Source organism: Accipiter gentilis, chromosome 4 (assembly GCF_929443795.1).
Source record: "Accipiter gentilis chromosome 4, bAccGen1.1, whole genome shotgun sequence".
NCBI classification, from domain to species: Eukaryota; Metazoa; Chordata; class Aves; order Accipitriformes; family Accipitridae; genus Astur; species Astur gentilis.
The window spans coordinates 42,075,035-42,089,694 of NC_064883.1; positions in this window are offsets into that span (position 1 = coordinate 42,075,035).

Sequence of the window (14,660 nt, forward strand, 5' to 3'; positions counted from 1 at the left end):
ACCGAGGGTGAAACCGCATCCCACAAATCCAAACAGGCATGGGGAAAGGAGCGGGTGTTGTATGAAGTGTCCTGGCTCTGCTTGCCTTAGGAGCAGCCACGTTCCCAGAGAGGAGGGGGCAAAACGGACATTAAATTAAGAAGATGCTGAAGCAGTGAGCAGGTAACGTTTTCATTTGCAGCAGCTCTGGCTGGGATGGTCCCGCCAAGCAAAATTTCTCCAAGCAGCAGCTCTCACATCTCCAACGGATGCATCCCATGGGACTGGGATGTCGGTGGCTCTGCATTAAACCCTTTGCTCCTTGTATTGACTGGGCACATTTCTCTCCTGATGACTTAAATTAATGTCCCATTAAATTGGTTTCATCAATAAACTGCCAGATTCTGCCTGGGTGCCCTTGGCAAGGTGGGATTTGTGCCTTTGCCAGATGGGCCTGGCACAGGCAGCTGCAGTGGACTGTTCATGGGCACTGCCTTTATTAAACATTAATGGCTTCAGCTTTTCTCCAACAGCTAATAATAAAAGTGATCATTTAAGTTTATTCTGACACAAGTGAAGAGACTTAAATTCATTGGGAAGCTGCTCAGTGGTGTTTCTTAAATGCTTAGGGCCTGTCTACCAGCGAGAAGATGCATTGCTTATAACTTTAAAGCCCTGGAATAGTGGATGTCGTGGCAGGGTTCTGGTCACTTGCCATGACCAGTTGGTCCTGACTCTTCATCAGCACGGCTGGCCCTGACCAGGCTCCTTCTCCAAGGTGTGAGCACAAGGTTTGGGGACAGCCCTCCCCATCACAACCCTTGCTCTGCTCTCGCATATGGTTACTCCTCCTGGCGGGTCTGTGGCTACTTCAAATTGCCTCTCTCCTAACCTGGAAGAAAATGGACTTTTCAATGAAAAATGTCCACATGCAACCAAAAATAGTTTGGTTTTCATTAATTTGGTTAACGGCTTGCAATAACGGCTTGGCTTGCTTGACATTTTACTTTGCTGTGGTTAGAGGGGAAGAGAAAGTTTCTGCTTCTATCAGAAAGATTCATGATATAGGCGGGGGGGAAACCCAAAAAGCATTTGTTAAGTATCTTTGGATTTTAGACCCCAGAAGGTTCAGGAAAGGGATTGTGCAGCAGCAAAGCCAGGCTCCATCACGCCCCAAACCCACCCCGCCTGCTGCCCACCACCCCACTCCTTTCACCCTGTGCTGGCAGCTTACCCGCTGCCCGAAAGGTCTGTTTGCTTTGGCACACGTTCACTTGTGTGTTCAAAAAAATATTCTCCCAATCCTGAGATTTGGTGAGGAATTTTAGGGTGTTAAGCTGCATGCTGCATCCCTGGACCCCCCCCCCCCCTCCAGATTTCCTCGCCTCAGTCCCTTGCAGACTGAACGAAGAGCAGAATGCGACCTTCTGCACCTGCTTAAGGTCCTTGCTACCGGAGGGGGTTATTTCAAGGCTCCCCATCACCAGCTTCAGAGTCCTCTTCCCTTTTAGTAGTTTCAAAAGAAAACATCTGTGAATGGCTCGTCACAACAAACCCCTGCCAGTGTCTGATCTCTTACGATAACATGCTCTAATGAGGTTATAGCTCTCCTCCTGCCTTGCAAACGTTTCGGAGTTGCTCGGGCTGAATGAGACGGGAGGTAATTAGAGTGACATGCTTTCATGCACAGGGAGAATAAAGTAACACAAATTTCCTGAATGGACAAGAGCAGTTTGGCCTCAGCTGAGTGAAATAACCAGGCAGTGATCTAATTCACTTTTCTGTTAATAGATTGTTATCTGCGGAGCCCTAGTGCAAACACGATAAGCTGTAAAGAAATACAGATAAAAGCCAGAGCTCCAAGTGTTGCAGAGATGCACATTCAGCCCAATGCTGGTCTCACTGGCCTCGACCCAGATCCAGTTTCTGCTCATCCCTGGAGCTGGTTGGGGTGATAACGTTCGGGTCAGGCTGTGCAATCGAATTTCTTCCCAAATTGCAGGATTGTTTGGCTCCAGCACCAGGTTGGGAATTCATCCGTTTGCCTTGTGTAGTCCAAGCCACAGCGGGCAGAGCTGGAGCCAAAAACCTCCTTGGGTTCAGGCTTTGACTCTGGCTGCCATGCCCCATGCAGAGAGGGGGTGCAGTGGCAGCAAGTGATGTTGTGGTCCCCCAGCAGGGTCCCACAGCTGGCTGAGCACATCTGCCCTGGTGCAGCTGGTGCCACAGCCATCCCCCGGCACGACAACCCTTTGGCAAGCGTGGCTGCTGGCAGACAGCCCCACACACTGGCTTTATCTCCCATACCCCTCCCCGTCACAGCCCCAAGATACAGGGAGGGCTGCTCCCATGTGCTTTGGTAGGACAAGACTCCTATGGTTTGTACCGGGGATGAGTTGCGATTGGAGAACTGGAGGTGAACATGGGTCTCTGAGTTTCCTCTGCACTTATTTGACCCATGAACAAGAAGCCCATCCTGATATACAGCGGCTGAGTGCTTTGGCCAAAGTGCTTTGGCCAAGAAGTACTCTGGCTGGATTCTGTAAGCGTGCCAAGCCATTGTCAATCAACATCCCTTTTGCTCTTCCCTCTCCTCTCTCCTTGCATGGAGCTCTGCTGAGTTTATCACCACTGTCTCCAGCCAAGCCAGATGCCAACACACACACACACACACTACACCCTGCTCGCACCACCCGTCCACTCTCATTGTGCCTCTGCACCCCAGTATCCCCCCACCAGGGTATGAGACTTCCCACCCTTCTAGCTCCCCTTCTCCAACGCTAGCTCCAGCCGGCTGCGGGAAGTACAGGACACCCATGGTGACCTGGAAATTTGTTTCCAGTGCCCATGGTGAGGACGAATTTCTGCATGACCAAGATGATGCAGGAAGGGGATCCATTGGGGTCTGCCCAAGCGTGCAATGAGGCAGAGTGTGGCGGGCAAGCTGAGCCAGAGCGGGTACCTTCCTCATGGTCGTGGGGTGAAACCTTACCCTCCACTCCCTCTCTTCCCATAACCTCCATTCTGCCCTGGCCTTACACATAATTTACCATGTCTTTTATCCATTTTTTTCTTTCCTCGGGCAAGAAAGCTGTCAGATTCCCAGGCAGGTTTGAATATGTCAAAAAACAGTAATCTCTTCAGCCAGATTTAGCCTACTTTTGAGAAGTGAGTGTGCTCTGATTGCTGCTTCACTGACAGCTTCATTAGAGATAAGATAACCCCAGCCTTGCCTGCCCCGTCTCTCCTCAGCCAACATCCAACTCGTAGCAAAACACAACAGCAGAGCTCCTTGTGGTCACTCTCCTCCAGCATTTCCAGGAGTTGTTGGGTCCCTCCAGGCCTCATTTCTCCACCTGTATGACAGAGTACCTCTTTGTATCTTTTTTTTCTTTTTCTACCCAGTTTGATGGCAAAGCAATGATGGTGCTGGATAGATTCCTCCTATGCATTTGTATCTCCCCAGCATCCCAGCCAGAGCCTCCAGACATACTGCACAGCAAATGTTAGTAGGTGCTAACCCACCACACACTGCTTTGCCCACTCATCCACTAAAGCAACAGGGAGCCAAGGCTACAAATGTGATAGCCAGCACTGGGATACCTAAACATCATCAAACTTGGTAAACTGAGGCATGTCCCCAACACGCCCTGCAGTCAGCCAGGCCAGGCCATTGGGAGCACAGTCCCTGGCCAAGTACTGGCCGTTGAGCCTTTGCCATGAGCCCAAGTTGAGGCTGATGCTTGAGCCAAGGACGCGTCCTCAATGGGTGGTTTGGATGCAGCCACCCTGTCCTGCAGAAGATGAGAGCTATGCATGGGCATGTAAGCTCTGCCAGCTGCTGCCTGTGCCAGGGAGCAAGCCCTGGTGCATTTTATTTAATAGTATAGACATAGCCTTGGACAGTCTTCAGCCCACCCTCTGCATCCTGCCTTTGCATTAATGACATGCCAAGTGCACGAAGAGCAGCCTGACTTTCATTGTGAGTGCCAAGCCCTGCTGAGAGAGTGGAGGAAACACAAACCAACTCTCACACAGCTGGAGAGTTTACTGAAGGCCACAATTTTCCAATTGCTTGAAGAGTTGTCATTAGACAGTTTAAGATGGCAGGTTGCTAAATTGCTTTAAGGCTGGAGCCAAGCAGCCTTCAATAGGGCACTCTTTGCTCTAAGGTTATGTGTGCACTGCACTCCTTCGACTGGGACAGAATAGGAAAATCATAGTTTTGTTTTGAGCATCCTGCAGTGCTGGGAAGGAGCACAACTTACCATGGAGATAAGGGGATGGGAAGGAGAGCATCCAAGAAGAAAGTCCTAAAATCTCTCTGTTACCTAGTGTCTGCCCCATGGTCTTTCACATGCATATTCCATCACTCATCACCAACACTTTCCTCCTGCGACAGAAGGAGCTGATATTTACTGTAGCTTTTGCAGACTTGGCGAGGGTCCGACGGGAGACTGACCTGAGAGAAATGTCTCTGTGAGCTCGGCAAAGGGGGAAGAGAGCAGCAGGACCAAGGGAGAGATGGGGGAGAAGGAGAGGAAAGGGCTTCCTTGCACATCAGTTGGTGCAAGGGAGATTATGGAGCCAGCAAGTAGCTGCCTGCTATGAACTGAAGGAGTCTGGCATATGCAACTACATGTTACAGGCAGGGATCAGATCATTAGTCTCTCTCGTTAAAGCAGCAGGCATGGCCATTTCCAGTCCCCGTCCTAAACAATTTGGTGTCACCCTTGGTGGTATACTCTCCTTCTCCTGGGTGCTAGGGCTGGAGCTTTCGCTGTTTTGTAGCCAGCATGGCAAAAACCTGCTGACAGGACTGACAAAGCGAAGGGACTACGCCGTGCCTTTGGCTGCAGCCTCTTCTCCCCTGCAGGAACAGACAACTGGACGTATTCTTCATTGAATGTCTCCCTCTTTCCATTGCACCCACCCGCTGCCTGTCTATAAATCTCAAAGTACCCTTTGACCATCCTGTTTCCAGGCCTTGAAGAAGTGTTGGCCAGTCCCAACTCCAGTCCCAACATCTTGAGGCAGATATACCAGATTTGATTAGCAGTGAGGTCTAAGGGTTAATTCTCCCACGGTCATCTGCTGTGGTTCTCACTCTTGCACCACCTCCACTGAACAGACCCCACAGGACTGGGTTTTGCAGGAAAATGCTAATCTTTTTTGTGTTTGAAGTCTCTCCTGATGGGAGTAAAGGATGCAACGTGTCTCTCCTGTCTGGGGTGACTCTGCCTACTGGGAACCCCACAGTGCTGATGGAGCTGGTCTCACCTCTTCTTCCTTTATCAGCCAGCCAAAAGCTTTGTGTCAACCTAGCACTCAATAACCAGCCAGTGATGGAGCATCTGAAATGGCTCCTCGAGGCACCTGCGACACCAAACCTTGGTAGTAACCTGACAATTCGACCACAGGCTTTTTCCATGCCCTTCCAGCAATCAGCCTGCTTGTTTGCTGCTTTAGGGAGAAATCCTAAAGAACCACTGGTCCTGAAGGGGAGACACCACTTGGTAAAGGTGCATCTGGCTCCTTCTTGCCTCCCCTCCAGGAACCGTCTCTTTTCCCCTTAGTTGCACTGTTTCCTTCAGGTCTCCATGCTTTTGGGTTCGCGACAATCACATTTTCCCATGGACCCTCTGAGCGCACACTTCCACCCCTGCAAAATTAAGACACGTGACCTTCATAAATCCCCATCAAAGGCCTTTATTCTTCTGCTATTCTTCTTGCTGTTGTTCACATTAAGCATGCATGTGACAACCAGATAAAAGGCATCATTCTCGAACAAGCTAATTCAAGTTAACCAGTGCAATGAGAAGGACTGAGCAGCACCAATGCACTCTGGCATTTTGATGTGCAACAGGGGGTTGAGCCTTCAGCTCATTTTTAGTTTCTAAAAACCCAAGTGTCAGCCAGACACTCCCTGAAAGTTTGGCAGGAAGCAGAAATTGAGGAAATCTGGCTTCCTTTGCATCTGTGTCCCAGGATTTGGTGTAGCAGAGAGAGGTAAGCTTGAAAGATGGGTATTTGAAAAAGGTGAAACTTTTTCCCACTTTGGGGCATGTATTAGGAGTCTCACCCATATGGGTTCCTTAGTTCAGCCTTCCTTTTCCTCAGAACATTTAGGAGGCTCTGGGACACCTCTTCTCCTGCCAAACTTGGTTGAAATCAGCAAACTCGTATGTTTATATATATATATATAGCAGAGGACACTAAAAATACAGGTTTTTTTAAAGTTTTGAAAACTAATCTCTTTTCACTGAACAATTAGAAGAAACTATGAGTTGAGAAATCATGTCAAAACTGTCTGGCATTTTTCTTCTGTTCTTCTTTAAGCTTGGTTAACTGGGGATGCTTCTGGGATGTATGTTAGGAAGGGAATCCCCAGTACCTTGAGCAAGAAGATGCTCTTGGTGCAGAAAAGCTAATGGGAATATATCCCATGGACTTTCTTCCTTTCATAGATCTTAAACTACGGATGCTGGTATTACCTGCACTGTCTGGCTCCTGTTGGGTCGTTTACTGTGAAGGTCTAGAGTCTGCACAGGAATCTGTGTAGGCAGGGACTGAGGGGATGTCCAACCTTTCTGTGCAAGGCCCTGTGATTTAACTAAATCCCTCTGAATTCTATCTGAAATGGTATGCAGGATCCTAAGTCCTGCTGGGAGATGGCATGTAGGATCGGAGTTATGTCAGTGCTTTTGGAAATTATTTTCCATCAAGACCAGAGGCATTGTGAAAAGCCAAGTGATTCAAACTCGGGGCCTAGGAGGTAAAACCTGGTGTGCTTGCTGTAGCCACCGAAAGATGATGGCTAACACAGCAAACCGAGCGGGAAGAGGGTCACATTAGCAGCAGCTTCAAGAAACACCAGCCATCACTCCAAGAAACACTCCTCCCCACCTTGCAGCCTGCATGGGGCAGCTGGCAGTGGAGCCCCCATCCTCATGTTTCATTCCCCTCACACGGAGAACGTGGGGAGATTGGGAGTGACAACAGCCGTACGATTGTAATTGAGTGGGGCTCTTTAGATGTTGTCCTGTTGGTAGGACCCTGGGGATCTCATTTTGTACTCCAGCTCAGTGCCCGGAGCGGCGAGTGCTGGAGATGAGAACTCGTTTCGAATAAAAATGCTGCTCCAGTACTTCTCAGTAGTTTCTCACTGGGCTTGACATTCTCATCTACTCACTGCCCCTGGCAAACTTCTCTCGTGGTGGCTCTTCATCTCCCAGCTCCACACAGGGAAATTAAAAATCCCCATAATATTTTTCTTTAATCTAGTCCAAGCTCCAGCTGCACTGGGGGCTGTAGCCCTGGAAAGTTTGCACGAATGAGGGCTGCTCAGCTCACCTCCTTTGGTGAAACTCCCTCTCCAGCTAAACTCCTTGAAGCACACAAATAAAGAGGGAGCAAGGGGAAAAAACAAAGGAACAAAGAATAAAAGTCTCAACAGAGAAATGCTCTGATTGTCATTGCTAAAGGGCAGAACAGGGGGGAAAGCTTGGCTGCTTGCAAAGGGCAAACTCATCCTTCCTGTGGTCTGCTGTGGGTTTGGAAGAAAGTTGAGAAGAAACCGGAGTAAGTTTGTGTCTTGGGCCACCTCAGCTGCTGCCATCCTCTTGCCACAGCCACGTGGTGTCTCAGCCCAGTGAGCTGTTATATCCCAGCTCCTTGCCTGCTTCCCGCAGGGGTGCCCAAGTGTCCCAAAGGCAAATATTTTAAAACTCCAAGACTCAATCAGGTCCACGTTTATGCCCTGGGAAGTTTTTTCCCAACAGGTCTATCAGATAGCATCTCAGATGTGGTTTAATTGTATAAAAAAGGTTCCCACATAGTCTTTCTTTAAAACTGGGTGATGCCTGTGTCACAGGATAAGACAATTAAATGTTTTTAGATGATTCAGGCAGTCACTGAACCGCCAGAAAGAAATGGGTTTGACCCATAAGGTTCTGCCAGGTTTTTCTTCCAAAATTTCCATCAAAAAAATGTTATCTAGCAGCACCTTATTACTATACACTGCTTAACATTTCCCCTATCCAAACTGTTTTTCACACATCCTAAGTGAAAAACAGTACACAGTTTGCAAGCTAGCCAGAGGCTGAAAACCCCAGCACAGGCTAATCCATGAATATAGACTGAATGATAAGTTACTTCGGGAAAGAGTTGCTATATGCAGTTACTTTGCTCCCCTCTATTAATGCCAGCCAGCTCTAGGTTCAGAGATGCTGCTGCCCTGCCTGATAAATTGAAGGACTTCACGGACATATTAACACAGCTAGTCCGTAGTCAGTGAGCAGACAATTGATTATATGTCAGAAAGTCACACACTGGGCAATTTTGCTCCTAGGCTTTGCCTCCATTTCTCAAAATATACGTTACAAAGCAAAGAAATCAAAAGTGAGAGATAAGAGTTAGTCTGCGTGGTAGGAAGCTGCTTGCAACAGGCTCGGCCTCTCTGCTTTTGCACAGCGCTAAGTACCTTGTTGGGATTCAGGGAGGAGCAGATCCAGTCAATCGATGTCTTGTAACCAAGAGATATTTCTTAATGAAATATGGGATTCTGTCAAAACATAACTTTTGGCTCAAAAACATGACTTTCAATGACATTCTCCTATTTTTCACCAAGTCTAAGCAAACAGCTTGTTCTTTTTTTTCCCCCTCCCTTTCAAATCACCATTTGTAAATGTTGTGGCTTTAGCTGCAAATGTTATCATTTATGTCAAAAATGTTGAAATCTTTCCCTGAGACCTGTCACCTTATGTCAGACTTTGTTATTCTGTGAAGACACTCAGGTAGGCTTGCTCCCAAGTCACCTTTTTCACACTGTGTCATAGTGAAGCCAAATGTTGCAGCTTTTTGGGGGACAGAAATTGCATTCCCAGGGAACTAAGAAATTTATGCATGATAGCAAGGCCTTTCTTGTGAAGGCTGCCTGAAATAAATCCTCATTATCTGCATCGCAGTGAGTGCCGGAGGTCATGGTGGGTTTTGGTGTCTCTTTGTGCTACGTATTGAACAAACACCCAAGAGACAGCACTGCCAGCAAAGAGCTCGACCAAGACAAAGCACCGAGGGGAAAGGGAAGCAGGGAGAGGTGGAGTGACTCAACCCAAATCACACCACGGGCCAGGTCAGAGATGGGAGGGAAACCGGCATTTCCAGATTCCCTGTCCAGAGATGGCATGATGGGTCTGATGGCTGCGTCAAGGAAGGAGTGAATAAGGGAGGATGTTTTGCTCAGGTGATCACCTTGTCTCCTGAGATCAGGAGGACCAACCTGGCCTCTAGCAGAAGGGCGTTCCTCTCCTACTGGCCCTGAGGGGTCTTTTGGATAGCCCTGATGGCTCATCCTCCAGCATCTTTTCTAAGGGATTCTGCATCTCTGTTACTTTTCAGTCCATCGTGCCACTCTCTTCTTGCAACTGCCTTCTGCAGGAAACCCCTGAAGTTGTGGGTCCTGCACTAGGTAGGGCAGAACCACTCTGGAACAGATTTACCAGCAGGGCAAAGCAGATCATGGCAGACCTTCCCTATTACCACCAGCCAGAACGGCTTGGCTTCCAAAAATCGAGTGGCACGTGCCGCATGGGGCTGTGCAATCCCACAGGACGCCTGGGTAATGATGCATTGGGCTACTCTGCTGAGACTTCAACAAAAAAAATGGGTTTTGGGGCTGCGCAGTATGGGAGCATCCCTTCCCCCACATCATGGACCAGCCTTCACTGTGCCATATAGCACACAAAAAAAATGTCTGGCCCATCTGTTCCTGGGGCCACCGAGCACAACCCGCCTCCCTGCACCTTCCCAGGAGGAACAAAAGGCTTTTCTTCTCCAGCCTGTGGCGGCTGAGTGCACTGAAGAGGGGATCAATATCTATCGACCATGGCTATTTCTTTCAAGTGTCCCCAGCCCTTGTGATTATGTATCTGCTCTCCTTTCCTGGCCTGCTTTCCGCAGCAGGAATTCACCTCATTCCCCCTCAGAGAGCACTCCAGAATTGGGTTCCTTAAAGCCAGTACTAATTCACAACCCAAAATGATGGTATTAGAGGTAATGCTTGTCTTTGGATTAGAGCTACTCTGGAAATTTTGGCTTTGTGGGGAGAAAATAACTGAGGTATTACACCTAAAAATGCCCCTCTGCTGCCTGTTTTGCATAGAAACAAAATGCTCAGCGCTAGCACGTGAAAGGTCTCATTGCATCCCCACGTGGGGTAGGGGAGACGGGGAAGAAAGAGGTCTCTCCAGATGTGGGACATTCCCTGCATCTTTAGCCCACCAGCTCTGGCATCTCCAGGGATCCCACCCTCCACACCAGTCCTGCCTGGCCGTCCCCGTCCTCTCCCTGCAGGTACCTGCCCTCCCTCCGCAGGCAGCTGGTTCGGAGAGCTAAGCCAGCAGAAAACATCCCAAACAAGCAAATAATTTCCCGTTGGTTCATTTCCCTGAACCGACTCACCCCAGGGTGTGCTGTGCATCGGTCCCTGCCAGGCAAGGAATGGGAACGCACAGCTCGGGTGGATGGGGTCAAATAGGATTTTGGGGGGGGGCTGAGCTGATTTGCATTGGTTTCACCAGGACAAAATGATTCTGTAACCTGGCTGAGAGCTCAGTCCCCGCCACGAAGGGGCACGGAGGACACATGGGCACCCTTGCCCAGCTGTGCACCCCAACCCTGACGCCTGCCTGCTTGGGAAACCTGCCTGATAATACCGTCTACCTGCAAGAAAACCTTCCTCCACCTCCAGCCCCGCGATAGCAACTGTTGAAAACCAAACAAACTGCTGCTGGCAAAGGACAGCGGGGAAAAAGAAACTGAAAGAGCAATTCGAAGCAGGCAGCTTCTCTCGGACACGGCGCAGCAGAAGCAGCAGCTCGTGTCTCTGTCCTTCCCTTTATTTGGGATAAACCAGCCTTAGCAAGCAGCTGAAGAGATGCTGCCCTGGGACCAGACGCCCAGTAACCTCCGCAGCCCATTCAGCGGGAGCCCAGGACTTGCACCCCCTGGGACTGGTTGTCACCCCCGGGAGCTGGTGCCTACCCAAAATCCTCTGAATTTGGCCTGGTTCAGCTCCTGCCCCAGGCTCAGAGCACTTGGGCACCATGCAGGCATGCAGTGGGTGAAGAGCACATTGGGATGCTTATGCAAAGCAGGCAGCTTCTCAGGAACTGCAAACCACCAGCTGAAGGCACATCTTGATAGCATCTTTTCAGATAAAAGCTTGGATCCACTCCTCGTCTCAGTCCTCCTCCCCACCCCCAGTGTTTACTGCTCTCAGACTCTGATTTAGGTGGTTTACTGTGGCTTTCATCTAAGCGCATCAGCATTTTTAAATTAGTCACAGGTGACTCACAGGGTTACAAGAATAATGCTAAATTACCAGACATACACAGCCCATATACTTTATTACCTCATTTTTGTATCTTCTTTATGGTCTGTGATAGCAATGACCTTACAGTCTGTGGTTGAAGAGCCAGTTAAACTTGTTCTCTGTCAAAATGGTAATTAAAAAATTCCTATAGGGTAGGAAGCAAACCTTTCCTCTCCAGTATATTTCTCCTTCCAACAAGGCCCCTGAATGAGGCTTGGAGAGCAACAGAAGACAATATGCACAAAAGTCTCCAATGAACGTGCTTATCAGCCAGGCAGCGCTCAGTCATCTGCATTAATATTTTAAATAAATACGTATTAGGCTTAACGGCATGCAACGTATGTCAGAGCCAGAAAAATACAGCAGTTTCTCTTTGGCCACCAGGCAATATTTGGTCTGATTGTGAAGAAGGAAAAGGAAAAACAAAAAAAAAGGGATAAATGCACTAAATACATTTAGCAAACAGTTTGTATTGTTCTTGCTTTCAAATGAAGATGACAGCATGACTATCTCCTTTCTTTTTTTAATCCCCTTCTTTTTCTAATGTTGCAATGGTCAGATTGGAGGGAAAGAGAATAAAAAGGAAGGGGAAATACAGTATCTGAGGAAATTTTGGTGGTTGGGATCATGAAAGAAATAGGAACAAAAATAGAAAATGTAATTATTTGTTGGGGGAGGGAGGGAGCGAGCGGGGTCAATTTTTCTGTCCCCAAAAGCTGCAGCCAACCCTAGTTAACAGTTTCACAAGGGCACGTGTTTAGGACAGGCCTTGCCCGATGGCCGAGGACCTTCTCCATTCCCCCTCCATCAGCCCCAGGAACAACATCGACAAAAACCATCGGGATGGCGGCAGGAGCAGAATTCAGGGCACAGGAGGGCAGGTCCAGAGCATCCCACCGGTGCCGTACTGCAGCTGCCTTCCCCGGTCCTCCGTGGGCAGCGCAGGTCCCAGCCCTGCAAGGCACTGGGAGGAGGAGATGCTTCATCCCCATCTAAAAATCCAGGAGTGCTGTTTTGGGAGAACAACTCCAAATAGCTTAGAGAAAATCCTGAAAATATTTTACCCAACTATTCTCTCTGCTCTCCCGGCTCTGATATTATAGACATACTCCTTCCCCCCTGTAAAAAAAAAAAAAAAAAAAAAAAGACTTTTCCCTTGGATAAATGGGTCACATCTGATTTTCCAGCACATGGTCCTCACTGGGTGCTAGGTGTTTTTATTACTGGTTAGAAACAAATTCCCAGAAGCAGTAGAAATGCTGGATGGATCTCATCTTTTTCTTTCTCTCCTCCCTCCCCATTCAGATTCCTTTTTATTGGTGTCATTTACAGGTTACTAACCAAGTTGAAACATTCAAGCTGAAAGTCCAGCAGTTAAAAAGCATCAAGGCATTCAAAGCCTGCTTCCCGTGCAATTTTTAAAGTGCTGCACTAAGGAAATGTTCAGGAGAGTGAAGCTTTGCCTTTTATATATCCCAGCAGACTTTCACTTTCTAATAGACCCATCTAAATCAACAAAGTATTCCCCAGCCAGGGCCAAGAGTCGGCGAAAATGGCTCGAAGGCAACTGATGCAGCCACAACTTTCCACTGGAAGTTAATGAACTTTTAAAAACATTTTGGAAAGTGATGTATGCGCAAGGCTCCTTAGTGTATCACGGTTAATATAATGCGTTTCTCTCCCTGGGGGACACCCTGTCTGAGCTGTCAGCTGTAAGGTTGTTCTTCTGGAGCTTTTTCTTTATACATACAATCCTCTCTCTCTGTCTCTCCTTTTGTTTTGCGGGGGAAGCAAAAGGCAACCAGTTCCCACTTGTATAAATTGTGTGCTTCAAAGAATTTGAAGGGCAAATGAACAGGGAGAAAACAAAATCCGTCTGGCTGAGTGAGCAGAGGAGTCACGGTGCTGCCCTGGACGTCACCGGCGGTGCTGAGCTTCCCGGGGACGCGTAGCTGCACACTCATTGGCACATGAGTATGCGTATCTCTGTACCCACACGCGTGCAAGAGGAATCTCTGGCGTAAAGGAGCGTTGGCTCATCTAAGTGGCCTCCTGCATCGCAGGCCAGCAAGTCATGAACTGGTTTCTCCTTATGAAAGCCAAAGTCTCCTGTACAGGAGTCCTTCCTGGCACACTTCAGGACGGTCTGAAGCTCATCAGGTTTATCTTACTGTGGACCAGCAACAGCTGCCAGACCTGAAAAGAGGTGGGGAAAACAGAGGATCACAGCCAGGGCCTCACTGGTCCAGGAAGCCACCATGCCTCCAGCTCCACCCTTAAATAAGGTCTCCTCCAACCTGAGACAGCATAAGCCGTCTACCACCTCTCTCCAGACAGCCCAATGTCCAGTTGTCTCCAGCCTTAGGAATCTGAGGTCTAGTTTGAGGTTGAATTTCTTTGATTTCTATTGTCCAGCTCTGGGTGTCTCTCTGAACTCTTCTTCATGCTTGCTCTCCCAATATGTCTTACAGCTCTCCTTCCAAGACTGTGTTTTCCCTGTCCCAGCTGACATTACCTAACTTTTTAACTGATCTGATGATCATCTCCTTTTTTTTTTTTTTTTTTTTTTTTTTCCCATGGAATTGCAGTGAGAGCTCATCTTGAGAGGTTATCACAGATGACCCTGAAGTCGTTCCTCAAGACACTGCTTTCAAACACGGAGCTTGCTTTTGTGTAAGCACAGCCTTGCATTCTTCACTCCCAGAGGGATTCCCTTCAATTTAGCTGGACTAAAAGCATCCTGCTGAACCATGACCAGTTAAGTACACGATCCATATCTCTCAGTATGTGTAACCCATATCTTCCTTAGTTGCTAGCCTGCAAATTTCTGTGTCATCACTCCATAAAAGGTTCCTCACCCCTATGTGTTCTATATCACTGCAAAATGACTTATACAAAACCTTAAACAGTGGTGGAGCAAGACCAGTCTCTGGGGAAGCCACTTCAAAATAGCTCCACTCATTGGAGTCATGGCATGAATGGCTTTCAAGATGCAGCAGTGAACTGATCCACCTAATTGTTGTCCCCTTGATACTGCAAAATGTAGGCTTTCGAAATCGAAATACCATCAACTATCATGGGTGATAGTCCTTGAAGAAGTTCTATTAACCATATCAATGTGGTTGTCTTCCTGATGTGGTTTAACCCCGGCCGGCAGCTCAGCTCCACACAGCCACTCACTCCCTCCCCGCCAGTGGGCTGGGGGAGAGAATCGGAAGGGTAAAAGTGAGAAAACTCATGGGCTGAGATAAAGACAGTTTAATAAGGAAAGCAAAAACAAAATAAGGAATTCATCCACAACTTCCCA